This window comes from Nothobranchius furzeri, chromosome 17, assembly GCF_043380555.1.
Source record: "Nothobranchius furzeri strain GRZ-AD chromosome 17, NfurGRZ-RIMD1, whole genome shotgun sequence".
NCBI lineage: Eukaryota > Metazoa > Chordata > Actinopteri > Cyprinodontiformes > Nothobranchiidae > Nothobranchius > Nothobranchius furzeri.
In genome coordinates this window covers 39,101,321-39,113,288 of record NC_091757.1, presented here as the reverse complement: position 1 = coordinate 39,113,288, position 11,968 = coordinate 39,101,321, and the positions used below count along the sequence as shown (strand labels likewise).

The 11,968-nt window shown below is 42.4% G+C and overlaps 1 protein-coding gene across 1 annotated transcript in view; it reads right to left on the bottom strand.

Annotated features, from left to right (window-relative positions):
- The window catches only part of LOC139063610 (oocyte zinc finger protein XlCOF6-like), a 58,194-nt gene that overhangs the window by 29,927 nt on the left and 16,299 nt on the right, over positions 1-11,968 (bottom strand). Inside the window, exon 2 of the mRNA XM_070545990.1 lies at positions 860-2,039. The gene's annotated coding sequence lies outside the window, so the exon portion shown is untranslated. The remainder of the gene's footprint in view (positions 1-859; positions 2,040-11,968) is intronic.

Here is an 11,968-nt window from a genome sequence, read left to right as displayed (position 1 = left end):
ACACGTTCTAATCGATGAAACTTCCCAGCACCAGTTTCAGGCGGCAGAAAAAGAACAAACAACGTAGTTACCGCCGAGCTATTGTTCAATAAAGTCAACTGACAAATTCCTACGCCTTCACAAATTGATCAGCGTTCTTTGATAGTATTTTACTTTATTTGGTAAAAATGTTTCTTTTATAAGTATATACTTTGAACAATAATTGTATGTATATTATTTATTTGACTTCCTGACAAATAAATAAGATTTATCTTTGGTACTACTTTTCATGGCGCAGTGATTTCATTTTATGTAGGGCACATTTTCCTTTTCCCGTTTTTTTCTTTTATATGGTGCAATCTCCACTATGACCACTAGATGGAGGTAAATACTTCAGTTCACAGGACGTGTCCTCGACCAAATACAGCAGTTTTGCTGAGTTTCATAAAAACCTAGTGAACATGCTTCTCATTGTTAAATGACCTCTGATTCCTGTTAAAATAAAGTGTTATTAATAAATGATGCAGTGGTCTCTTATTTGTCACATGATATACTTTCAAGAGTTTCTTTATGCCATTTTGAGCTAAACTCTAACAAAATGAAAGTCACTGTCATCAGATCCGGAGCAAACATGAAGGGTTCCAACCTATGGCGACTTTGTGAGAATTTAACTTAACAGTTTAATCATGAAATAATTTCACAAAGTCAGAAATGCATTTTATGCCATTCTTTCAAGAGAAGCTTCACAAATAGTTGCAATTTTTTGCCAAACTCTACATTCTGTTATTTAAAAAAAGAACTTGCCACCTCAGAGGGCATTTTAGGAGGATGCATGCAAGTCTTTCATGTCTGCGATCTAAGAGTGATTATAAATTCAGACCTGGGGGACGGTTCTGGGAGGATCTGTTTTAGTCACTGTTACCTGCAGGAGGAAGACTGTGGAGAGATGAAGCAAACGGCAGAACATGAATGTCATCAAGCCGGATTGTTGCATAAAAAAGGAAGATAAGGAGCAAAAGCTTGAAGCAAAAATGTACAGTGACATTTTTTGTGCATGCAGAGAGCATTCAGCATTATTCCACACAGAACAATGTGCCACCTCCACAATGGTGCTGCACCTTTAAAGCTCTGATAGAAAAGGGAGAAAGTTTTCTTCAAAGTAAAGCTATTTCTAACAGAAGGAGACAACAACAAAGACTATTGGGAAAAAAAAGATTAAAAATGAAAGAAAAAGAAAATGGTGTCAGTGAGAGGACTGCAAGCTGAGTGGTGTGAGGCTGAGAAAGGTGCACCCTGTGTCAGGGACCGAGCAGTAAAACTCCAGGACAATGGTATAAAAAGAATATTTTCTCCATTTATTTCATAAAGAATTAAACAAAATCTAAGCAAAACCGGGCCCAAAGGAAAAAATGGCCACAAAAATAACCTTAACTAAAAGTAACAAGCAAGACTCTCCAAAAACTGAGACACACAGGGGAATTTATATACAAAGGCTAGCCTACAGACAACGAGGAGGGGAGAGACAAGGGAAACACTAAGACAAATAGTAAATAAACCTAGGAAACTAAGTCAACAAAATATAACTACCACAAAAAGAGTTTAACTAATACATCCTAACAAAATCTGGTAAACTCAATAGAGCTTCAGAACGTCTGGTTTCTGGTTTCTTCATTATCACGCTCCCTGCTTCCAGGAGCCAGATGGAATGTTCCACTTCCTGCATGGAGTTACACTGGGCGTGTCCCCTCTCTCTGCCAGTTCATCCAATCTCAGAATACAAATGAAAATAGTTAATGATCAAAAAAACTATGTGTAAGATAAATTACTAAATGTTTGCACCCATTAGTAAACATCTTACAATATTGCCAAAATGAAATAAATCAGTATATAGAAAAATATATTTAAATAATACTAACACTGAGAAATGGCTGGAGGAACCTCCACACCCTGCCAGGGACGTTGATGAATGCGCTTCAGGCTTCAAGCTTGCCCCACAGCCTCCAGCAGCACGGATTCCACGCTTACGCTAATCACGCTCTGTGAGATACTACGGCCCAAAGCTGATGAAAGGAAACATGGCACACAGTTAGTATATCAAACTGGCTGCATATTCCCCAAAATACACACTTCTCACCAACACGTTTCTGTGTGGATCCATGGCATTTGTTTTCAACCTAATTTCCTGCTTCATTCATTAAAAACAAAACTAGATCAAAGCGTTAATTTTACTTAATTCATAGTGACTCCATTAAGCTTGAACCCCTGATTGCAAATCCAGAGCAAGAGGGAATTCCAAAAAATAAAGATCTTCCATCGCGGTATCAGTAAGCGGGTTACGAAAATTAGATTAATCTCTTGTGGAACCTAATCTGCTCGGCATCAGAGAGTTCCCCACAAACACAACACAGCCATTACATCAAACACGCACGCCGTTTCCAAAAGAATATAGGCCAGAGCTGGAGCTACAATTATAGGGACATTATTGTTGTGCAGCTTGACTTTGCCAGTGATGGTGGAGAAGGATCACGGCTATCCTGCACCAGAAGGTGGAGATCACTTCCTTTGACAAACACTGCAGAGGAAATGTTGTCCTCTGTGAGTGATAAGCATGCTGCTTTCAGCTACTGGGTTAAAAACAGAAAGGGAAGAAGATAAAAATTTAAATTACATCCTTTGGTTGCTGTGGAAGCGTGCTTAATGAGCCCATTGTGCTGTAAAAAACAAATATATATATTATGTTCAATCTGCCTTCCATTCCTAGTGAAAAACCTAAAACAAACAAAGATTTTCCCAATATTTTTGTTTTTTTTTTCATTGGATTTTCATGTTAAAACATTAAATTTGAGTATTTTACTTGCACTAACACGTATTTCATGAATGTGGGGATCTGTACTCTAGAAACACCTGAAAAAAGCCTGAAAATGTGTCAGACGTTCACTTCTGACAGCTAGATATCAACAAATAATCCCACAATGGCATAAAATCAGGAGTTTCCCTTTTCCACCATGTTGGTGTAAAAGTATCAATCCTCCTTTTTAGAAATGCTTCAGCCCTTATCTTTCACTTCCTGACAATCCGAGCACCGAGGACACAGTTCCAGTGGGTTCCCATGCAGCTCTGCAAACATACCAGCTCAGTGACCTAGTGGTAGAGTGTCCGCCCTGAGACTGGGAGATCAGGGTTCGATTCCTGGTCGGGTCATACCAAAGACTTTGAAAAAATGGGACCCAATGCCTCCCTGCTTGACACTCAGCATTAAGGGGGTTGGATTGGGGGGTTAAACCACCAAATGGTTCCCGAGCGCGGCTGTGTCTGCAGCTCACCGCTCCCCCAGGGGATGGGTCAAATGCGGAGAACAAATTTCGCACACACATCAGTGTGTGTGACAACTAATGGGACTTTAACTTTAACTTTATACAGTTTCCTGCTCTGCTGAAAACAAAACCAACTAGCTGATGGCCTTGAGGTGCAGAGCTTGTGTTTACAGGCTGAATAAATGCAAAAAAAAAAATATATATATATATATATATAAATATATATATATATATATATATATATATAAAAGAGCACTGAAAAGCTCACCTAAATGTGGAAGGCAAGAGAAGTTTTGTCCAAGGAATCTTCACAAAATCATACGTTTATAGATGATCGGAAAAAATGTGTCTGCCACACCATTTATTTTATTTTGAAGGGGTATGAGGTCAAGGTGTGTGTGTGTGGGGGTGTCTGACCACAGTGGAGTCAGAGCCCCCCCCCCCCCCCCCCACACACACACACACACTTACACAGACACACACACACATGAGGATGACTCACTGTGATCTCTGAAAAGTCAACAAGGGTTGGTCCACAGCTGAGCTGCAGGAGAACAGCGACAGAGATCATGCAGCAGCTGAAGAGACAGACAGTACCCCCTCTAGCCTCATATCTGACCTTCTACTATGTCATTTACAGATTGTTGTAGTTGTTTTTTGATGCGTTTTTTTCTACTACACATCCACAGTTGAATGGACACAATGCAGATTTGCAATCCAGAGCAGATTATGTCATGCATTGCTGAAACTTTCCGGGGCTTTAAAGTTTAACTCTCAGTCACCATGCCCTTCTTTGTCCAAAGCGTCGCTCTGAGCAAAGGTGCAGTGAAGCATCTGTAGCAAAGAATCTAATAAGCACAATGTGGGAATAAAGCAGAGGGAAGTGAGCATCAAAGGCAGCCAGGCGCAGCATGACTGGCATCAGTCTGAACTCCCAACCCAGGACACTCAGCATGCTCTTCAGCAATCGCCCCCTGTGGACCAGTCCTGGGCAGTAATTAAAACCATCATTCCCACTGCCTCAGTGTCTCATTAGCCACAGGACCTTAGGCTTTCATCCCTACTTGTCCAAGAATATCACAATGCCCCACAAGCAAAGATGAGTCGCTCGAACCCAGAAAAACATTTTGGTGTGTTCTCTGAGCCGAGGCGCTGCATCCAGCTACGGATAACACATGTCCAGTCCAGTTATTTACACCAGGAAGCTGCTCACCTGTGCAGCAAACAGAACACCCGTGTAAATGTGGAGTGTTTGCTCTGCAGGGGGAATCCTCTCTTTGCTTTACTTTTGTTGTTTTTGTCAACGTTTGCGGGAGAATCATTAAAAAACGAGGCCGAGCTGATACGTGTGAGGCTCCTATGCTTTCACTATCAAAGGGGAGGGCGAGCGTCGGTTGCAGTGGTCAGATTTAGCTCTTTGGCAGAAGATAAAAAGAAAGTCTTTCCCTGTGTTTAATTCAGTGGGAGCCATGACTAAGTCATGTAATGTAGCGGGCCTGTGAAGCACATCACCTGTTTTGTGTAGCGTACACGGAGACAGAAACGAACATGCCACTGGATCCTGAAAGCGAAGCACTGCAGCACAGGCCTGTTAGGAACATTTATTGTGATAGCTTTATTTTCCTCCCCGCTGAACCTGTTCTTCGGTCTAGCGGCGTTGCCAATGCTACAACCTTAATCCACTGCATGTTATTAACCTACTTGGCATCACCGCCAGGATGATTAAGCGAATTTAAACAACTGTGAGAGACTTATTGAGAAGACGGGACGTCGGTGCCAGCATTGTGTTCCTGTCAGGTGGTCTGTGGCCTTGCTGTCGTTAACCACAGCAGCCGCATCTGCAAAGTCAAACCATCCGATAGTTTAATACGTACGATAGAAAACCACTGCCTCATCTTACGTTTAAGAGTTGCTAAATAGTTTGGAAATGCCCCACCCAGACACACAAATGAGTCAGAGAGTGCTTTTACATAGGCCCGACAAATATGTCAGCCACTCCTCCTGCTGCGCCACAAGTGTGTGTGCGTGTGTATATGTGTGTGTGTTTCAAACGAAGTCTTCCCATTCTTCGGCCATGAGAAGCCTCTGATCTCTGAGCGACACAAAGATGGGCCCCAGCTGAAGACGAGTCCTCCACCTTTGTCAACATTCAGCCTGAATCAGCTGTTCTTTGAACAACAACAGTGAATTGTTTGGTGTGCCACAAAGCCCACTAAAGAGCGCTGGTGCCTTCTCTGCTGCCATTATGAGTGCGTTCACATTAAAAGCCAACAAGGAGCTGGTTCTTAGCCAAATTCAGCTAACTGACTCACTCGCTCCCGCTCTGTTTCTCTGAGAAGCCTTTGATGTTAGCGGGGGGCTTCTGCCCTTGCAGTGATGGTAGCGAATGATACTTTAAGTGATTCTTTTTTATCCGGCAAGCTTAATGAAAGATTAATGGGTTTGATATTTTTCCCTTGTTTATATTTTATTTAAAATGTAAGCCGCGATCCTTGGCACCTGTGAAAAGCTTCTTGGTAATTACTTTGTGGATTAGTGGAAGTCACGTTATGCTCTTTGACTATGAAAAACAATGACAAGTGCTGATTGTCTCTGGGTAATAAGTGCTGACCTCGGCTCTGCAGCTCCATGCTTGTGTACCTCATTGTGGATGTTGGATCATGTATTTGTTGCAACATTTCCTTATTTAGCAGATGACAGAATGTGGATTTGACTCCATTTTACTGATGAAATGATGCAGAGGCAGGGATTTTTATAGAGACGGTCGAAATGTTTTCCAGAGAAGATTGTTGAAGTGAGTTTGGACATGATTAGACTGCAGAGGAAATGCAAGAGTATTTGCTTTTTTGACACATAAGTGTAAGGGGGTGAGAATTTATCAGGGGAAACATATTAGCAGGTTTACTAATAAAAGTCCCTGATAGGGATTCCCAAAGTGTGGTACGCGTACCCCTCGGGGTGCACGAGCTGCCGCTAGGGGGTGCGCGAGGTGAAAAGTGTAATGGCTGCAGAGCTCAGAGAAGTCTGTCATATGTCACCATTAGCGTAGCCAGAAACTCATTTGTGGGTGGGCCTAAGAAAAAGTAAGTTGGCACAATAAATGTAATTGAAAACAAGTATATTGTTGCGCGCGTGTCCTCCGCATGTGCCCTAGCTTCATAATAACAATGCGCCGAGCTTCAGCACTCTGGCCTGCGCACGCCGATATGTTCCGCATTTGATCTTTTTTAACGGTGTTGGAGAAATCTGAAGGTGGTGAGTCATTCTGGCAGATTATAATTAACACCCTGTCTCATGCAGGTGTTCTGACATTGTAAACCTCACACACAGAACATTGTGGATGTAACAAAATAATCAAGAAATAATTCCCATTCAGGCTATTAACAGCGAGCTGAAGATCTGAAGTTCAGAGTGCGTCTGTCAAAGGTCAGACGCGTTCCAGTGGAATCACGGCTCACGGGTGCACAAGTGAGCACATCTGGGCTGAGCAGAAGTAATTTTACAACATTGGTTTAAATAGCGCCAATAACGAGACGCGGTGACTTGAGCGGCTCTTGGAGCTGTGCCGCACACACACACACACACACACACACACACACACACACACACACACACACACACACACACACAGACACACACACACACCAGGGTAAATTGCCTACCATTCCTGTTCTGGCCAAGTGGGCAGGGACAATCACTCTTTCCACTGTAGAGCTTTATTACCAAAAGGTACGAAGGCCCGTCTCACCTGCTTTTTGTATTTGTTCAGGTTATATTTGTTTGAAACTGAATTTCTGAAACATTTAATTCTGACAACATTGAAAACAGAAGAAACCCATCAGGGGTATCCTTCTGTTACAGAAGTGTATGTGGGTTTCTTCTGGGCAGAGCTCAGTGTTGTGGATGTGCATGTTGCATTTCTTCTAATAGTTATAAACTCACAATATTTTTTTATGTAGGTTTGTTGAAACATAGAATATGGACAAAGTAAAAAGTCAGAAGACAGCTAAATGAAGCCGTCTTAACAGCTGAATGCCTTTCAGTGGCACGTTAGGCTTTTCTTTCTCAAAATCTTCTTCTCTACTGCTGTGAAACTACTTAATTGTACGAATATTTAAAGGTCGGTGGATGACTGTTCCTGCCTTTACCCCTCTGACGTAAATGATTTTGCTTGAACATGATGCAAATGGAGGCTGGGCTTGAGGCTTGCTGTCATCTGCGCTGACAGGAAATGGTGCCCTCACCAATTCCCAAGTATCTGTTGAACAGAGACCAAGTGGGTGAAATATTTGCATAGTCAAATGACAACGTTGATTCATCCGTCAGGCTTGTCAAAATTCAACACACTGCTGTGTCAGACCACGTTGAGTCACACAGTGATGGACGAAATGCACATTTGGAGAAGGAACAGCCTGTGACTCGGGTACTTCACCTCTCTCAGCGTAATTTATTTTTCTGACTGTGTATCAGAGGTGGTTTTACCATTAGGCAGGGCCAGATTAACACTTTGTTGTACCCTGGGCAACAATATTCAAGGGCCCCATCATCACGACCCAAGGATCACCATAATATGGTCACATACAGAATATTTTACTGTAATATGCAGTAAATATACTCAATACTTGAATGCCTGACATCATGTAACTCGCTCAGGGTAACCTTTGACCCACCTCGTGTGGACTGACCAATGAGGAGAGGGTCTTAAATTGAGGTCCTCTCTTCATTGGTCAGTCTGCATGAGACTGACTCTCAACTGACGTTCAAAGTCTAAGGCAGCGAAGCGTCTCTGTGCAGTGCAAAAGCCCAGGTGGACAGTTTGTTGAATATAGGGTGATCATATTTCCATTTCCAAACAAGAGGACAGGAAATCTGTGCCTATGACATCACACTATGGCAACGCCACACAAACCACGTTGGGACTCATTTTTTGTAAGAACTAAATTGATATCAGATTCTGCCAATAAAAGGGCTCAAAACAATTCATATGTAAATGTTTAGCATATTTATTGCTAAATCTCATTTTTCTGCTTTAGTGCTGCAACAAGGTTTTATTAATAATAAATTATTATACCTTTAGTTTTACTACAGCATCGGTAAGCTTCCTGTGCACAGATTATTAAGGATGCTTGTTTCAGCTGTGAGATTAGACGATAGGATCAATGATAAAATAAGTTGTCACACACTCCATGGAAACTTTCAGAGAATCCACAAAGTGGCTTTCAAATGGTTTAGTTACTTTTTGCAAGTTTAGAAAAGCAGCAGATGAGACAGCATGTCTGATAATTTAGTTTTTCATCTGATAACATGTCAGTAATGTCTGAGGAGCTTTTATAAACACTGTATAACTAACACTACTGGACAGGGTATGAATTACACAGAGGCTCCTGGGGAGCCCAGTTATGGGGGGTGGGGATGGGTGGGGTCATTTTGCCTTGGCCCCCAAAATGTCTTGAAACGGCCCTGGGTGTGTGACTGAGTTTTGAAGGTGATCTGAATTGTATCAGATGTATAAATACTACATGTGTATAACTTATTGCTTTATACAGGTAAAAACGTGTAGTGGAGATAGATCTACCTACAGTTTACTTTTCAACACTTTGTTTTGTTTTCTTGTTTTTATTGAACTATTTTCCTGTCCTGTCTGTCTCTCATCTTCCTGCATCTCCTCTAAACTCTCCAGGAAAACTGCTGCCTGGATTCTTACTTTTTCACCACATCAGTTATTTTTGAGCAGATCAAAGGGATCTCCTGACCGCAAAGCGGAGAGCGCGTTTCGATGCTGCGTCAGTGAGGTGAAATCTCCGCAGCACAGGTGATGAGGTCCGCAGGAACAGAGCGCTTCAGGCGCAAATAAGACAGAAAGTAGAGAACATGTGCGGACATGAACGATCGTGTGCTAATTATAGTTTTTTTGGTTGCGCCACTTTGAGAATGGACCGTGCGCTGGAAGCAGCTGCCTGGAGCGCTGCGCAACAACGCGCTGTGCCGCTCTCTGCTCAGAAGAGTCCATAAATGATGTAATATCAGTAGAAAACTTTTTTCCGGCTCCCCTGGATGTGTAGGATATCTAACTCCCCCATAATTCGATCCCTGCTCCTGGATGAAAAGCCAGACATTTTCATCAATACAAGAACCCCCAGTCCGGACGCCCGGACAGAAAGTGAAAAGTGGACATGTCCGGGGAAAACCGGACGTACGGTCACCCTAGTTTAATATAAAGCGGGAGATTACAGATAGGCCTACAGTATTTTGCTCGTGCCCTTGCTGCCCTGGGCCCTTTAGAGATCGTGGGCCCTGGGCAATTGCCCAGTTGCCCGTATGGTTAATCCGGCCTTGCCATTAGGCATAGGTAGGCGGCCGCCTGGGGCCCCCTTGTGTTGGGGGGCCCCCTAGCCCTGACCGCCGACACCCCTCTGTTAATGCCACAATATTCTTATTACCAACCAGTGGCCGCAGACGGGATTGGACATGCGAACTTCTCATTACCATAATTCCTGAACCGTTCAAGATATCATTAAAATTCCAAAAGTGCTGAAAAGACTAAAAATGGGGCTTTGCATGCATATGTCATGAGTTGGTGTAGGAGGATGTTTTAGGACCCAAGATGCAGATACCAGATGAATGAGGCAGAGGTGGAGGATAAAGTAAAAATCCTTTATTAAGGTAGTAATCCAAAGGCAGCGAGCCAAAGTCCAATAAGTCCTGGGGAACAGGAACACCCAAATCTCTTCTTAGAGCACAAAAACCTGGAGACACAACTCAACCAAGAGCACGAAGACCTGAAGGCAAAAGCTCAGAACAGAGCACGAGCAACGCTGACAACATATGAACCGACACCAGACACAGACAAGACAGAGCTTATATACACAGGGGCTGTGTCCGAATCCAGGGGTAGGATGCTTGTGAGTGCGCATTTTGAGGTCGATGACGTCAAAGCGCAGTGACGAGTACTGTCCGAATTCCAAGAATCCTCATTCTCGCGTCCTCAAACGCGTCCTCGCTCTACCCACATTTCGAGGATGGGTCTGATGGATCCTCACAGGAGCAAGGGTATCCCAGCATGCTTTGCGCGCCGGCCGCTGGACTCGACACTCGCAACAACGGCGGACGGAGCGGGACAGCAGTGCAGCTTAAAATGTAAGTTAGTTAAAAAAAATAGCGGTCAAAAAAATAAAATACGTGTTTGGGCACTTTTGGTTTGTTTTTTATATACGATCTAATACCGCAAATTGTTTTTTTCATGTAATTTAAGGCTAAAACATGCCCCACCGAAAACCAGCTTGAATGTGTAATAGGAAAAAACCACCGTAAACTAGCTTGATCCCAGCAGGCTTTTTAAAAGAAAATAGCGGTAGAAAACTAAGCTGAAAGCGATTCTGTTTATAGACATTTTTCGTTTGTATAAGTACATTTTAAGCAGAAATCAGCGAGAACGAGCTTGTATGGTGGTCCCGTCATAATTCCCGTGTGTGTGTGTTTATTTAGCGAATAAAGCTTCTCATCATTTGTTTTAAGGTTAACACCCCACCGTAAACTTGCTTGAAAGTCTAATAGGAAAAAACTCACCGTAAAAGAGCTTGCATCTTATGTAATCATGTAACGAACGCCAAAAATAACGAAAACTAAGTTTAATGTTTATTTAAGTTAATTTTTAAGAAACCACATTACTGATTTAATGTTTTTAATTTCATTTTAGGCAGAAAAAAACACAGAACACAATTTTCATCTCCCATGTTGATAAATTAAAATATTGTTTATTGCATGTTTTATCAACTATGATTTATAATCTGACTTTGTTCTTCTATTCCTCTCTATTCTCATCCAGAACCAGTACCTTTAAGGAGCATCTGTAATTTCATTATGCCCACAGTGTTCTCTGTTGTTAAATGACAATAAAGCCTTGTAATTCTAATTCCCTTTGTCTGTAGGACTGCAAGTATCCAGGGTCAGGAGAGGGAGTCAGTGGAAAGCCCACTGCTGAAACCTGGCCCTGGTTTGTCCCCATGGACGAGGTGTTGGGACAGAGGCCTTCCACTATGCCTCCTGTCCTTATTGCTTCCATTCCCGAGGACACTCCAGGGCCAAGTGCAGCAGTGGGTGAGACAGAGGACAGGGAGAGTGGTGGAAGGAAGCCGGACTCCTCATCAGGGAGAAAAAGGAGAAGGGCTGATGAGCTCCTTGACCTGATCAGGGAGGACATGAGACAACAGAGGGAAGCAGAGGAGAGGAGAGAAAGAAGGATGGACAGATTTTTAGCATTGATGGAAAGGATGGCAGAGAAATTGTTTTTTTTTCTTTTAGTTTCTTCTGGTTCAGGTTCTATATATGTGTTTGAATGTTTTTGTTATTTGTTTAAATGTAATAAAATTTCTATTAATTGATAACTCTTTTTTGATCATTAACAGTTTTATTATTCAGTTTTTAACAAGTAACAACATAGTAAATAAATTGTAAGGGAACACTGTAAGGAATAAAAGTAAAGATAAAAGTAAAATATATACAGTAAACTTGGAAAGCAGGGAGTCTTTGGTGGTGTTGCTAAATCTACTAAACATGGATCGAGGTGGATGGAGTGCAGAAACCGAGATCCGTGGCTGAACGTTTCTGGTTGGCAAGTGGAACATCAGACAGAGTGGTCTGCAGAGGGTGCTTCTGGATGTCTCATCTCACTGACC